The sequence below is a fragment of the Gavialis gangeticus genome, unplaced genomic scaffold, assembly GCF_001723915.1.
Source record: "Gavialis gangeticus isolate Ggan-Ray unplaced genomic scaffold, GavGan_comp1, whole genome shotgun sequence".
In the NCBI taxonomy this organism is placed as follows: domain Eukaryota; kingdom Metazoa; phylum Chordata; order Crocodylia; family Gavialidae; genus Gavialis; species Gavialis gangeticus.
In genome coordinates, this window is record NW_017729004.1 from 42,030,155 (window position 1) to 42,032,605 (window position 2,451).

General features: G+C 47.2%; 1 protein-coding gene across 1 annotated transcript in view; it reads left to right on the forward strand.

Annotated features, from left to right (window-relative positions):
• PIP4K2A (phosphatidylinositol-5-phosphate 4-kinase type 2 alpha) overlaps positions 1–2,451 on the forward strand; it is a 129,015-nt gene that overhangs the window by 85,121 nt on the left and 41,443 nt on the right. The gene's annotated exons all lie outside the window — the stretch shown is intronic.

Genomic DNA, 2,451 nt, shown 5'->3' on the forward strand with positions numbered 1-2,451 from the left:
AAAAAAAAAAAAAAAAAAAAAAGTTCATGGAATGCCATTTTAGCTGTATTATGCATGTTTTAAAGAAGTGGTTTAGAAGAGTGTTTGCTAAATATAACTAAGTCTAATGGTTGAAGCTAAAACTATGAGGAAAAATATGGTGATGCAAACCTCCTGACTGCTGCGTGTCCTTGATAAACAGTGTGTTGGTGTCACAGCTTACTTTGCAGAGCTCTTTTTTTCAAGAGGTAATAGTACCCCTTTAGTGGCATAGACTAGAAATATGCATCACTCACTTGGCTTTTACAGTGGTATTTCATTCAGGTGCACGTTATAACTGAATGTTACAGTAGATGTTGTTTGTACTGCATCAAGCATGTTTTATCTTGGTTCCAAAATATGTTTTTCCAGCTCTCTTGTTTTGGGGCATCTTATTCTAACCTTATCCCCAAAACCTTCCTTTCTTTCTGCACATTTTAGTAAATCTAATTTCCACATATTTTACTATGCAAGTGTGTCTACAATTTCACTCCAAAATTTAGTTCTGCCCCATCAGTTGGTGCTAAATGCACAACTTGCACGTTAAACTAATGCTGATTTCTCAGAGCTGACTGTGGTGTGGTCAAGAACTGGCTTATCAGTGTCTAGCTTTGTTGGAACAGAGTTGGGGAGAAGGGGGAAGAGGAAGGAAATATTGCATGGCAGAGGAATACTTAATTTTTCTCTCTAATAGGGATACCTACACCTTGCCCTTAAGTATACCTCTGGTAAACTAAATTACATGAGCAGTACCTTGATTTATAGAATCAAGTTAACTACAAACAGGCACATTTTGGTGATCCTCCAGATGGGTGACAAAGAATCAGTGAACCATCCCTTGGTTAAAGTGGTGAGAGGTGAATTACAAAATATTTTGGGAAGTTCAATTTGGATACTTAAACAAAGTATTTTGGGAAGTTCAAGTCCAGATACTTAAACAGTGACATCTGATATGTTCAGAAAAAGGTATCATGATTACCAATATTTCTTGACCTGGTTGGAATTATTCAAGTAAATACTCTCCTTGTGTTGTATTCCTGTTAGATTAAATGAGTTTATTGAAGTATGGTAATTACCATGCTCCAGCAGTCTCCTACATCTTGTGTTTCAGCATCCCTGCACTTAAAAATGGTTGCAGGGGTGCTTGAACTAAAGCTTTTCAAACGAGCTTTAGTTCAAGTGCCCTCACCACCATTTTTAAGTATGGGGACACTCAAACATAAGATGCTGCTCCCCTGGAGCCTGTGTACAAGTGCCCTCAGGTGCTACCCTGTAGGCTTGTACAACGCTTCAGTCACCGATTCAGTTCAGAGGAGATTTGGCCCTATTTTTGCAGCCAAATCTCTGAATCCGAATTGAATCAGGAGACCCATTAAAAGGTCCAAATCTAATCCAAAGCCTCCAAATCGATTTGGAGAGATTCGGAGATCTGGATCAGCTGGGGAGAGGCAGGCACAGCCAGGTGGTTACAGGTTCTCCTGCAGCTCCTCCGGCTGTGCCTGCCTCTCCCCAGGCAGGGGGAGCCATGGGAGAAGGCCCCATGACTGCCCTGTCCAGCCAGCCCCAGCCTAGTCCCGGCACTTAAAAAAAAGAAAAAGAAAAAAAGTCCCACACTCACTGGATGTAGCAGGGGCTGTGGGGGCTCTGGAGCCTCCTGGCAGAGCCCCCCCACACAGCCCCCAGTCCACAATCAATGCACTGCACCTGCACCATGGGGCAGCTGCCACGTGGGTGCCAGCAGGGGGGCAATCCCTGCTGCCTCTCATTGCCCTGTGCTGCATGGGGAGGGCTCTACCACAAGTGCCCAGAGGCCCTGATCGCCGCTGTCAGAGCCAGTGAGTGCGGGGCTTTTTTTTTTTTTTGCCAGGATGCTGGAGGTGGGGCTCAGGGTGGGGTGGAAATTGGGGAGCAGGGGCTGTGCAGAAAGGTTCTGCCATGTGGCCCCAGAGCTCCCACAGCTGTGACTGCTGCCAGTGAGTGTGGGCTATTTTTTTTGGAGGGTGGGGGGGAGCTTGGGCCTTTTTTTTTCCCAGACTGCTGGGGCTGGGTGGGGGCTGCACGGGGGGCCTCTGTCAGGAGGCCCCACAGCCCCTGCTACAGCCAGGGAGTGCGGGGCGTTTTTTGGGGGGTTTTTTAAGTGCCGCGACTAGGCTGGGGCCAGGTGGGGGGATGCGGCCGGGCAGGACAACCTTGAGGGTTTGTCCCATGGCTCCCCCAATCCAGGGAGAGGCAGGCAGAGCCAGAGGAGCCGTGGAAAATCTGCAGCAGCCCAGCTGTTCCTGCCTCTCCCTGGCTGATCCGAATCAGCGCTGAATCTCCAATTCTGATTCAGCCAAATCAAATGGGGACAGTGATTTGAATCACTGAATCAAATCACTGTCCTCCGAATCGGCTGAATCCGAATCTGAATCAAATACTTCCCTATTCGCACAG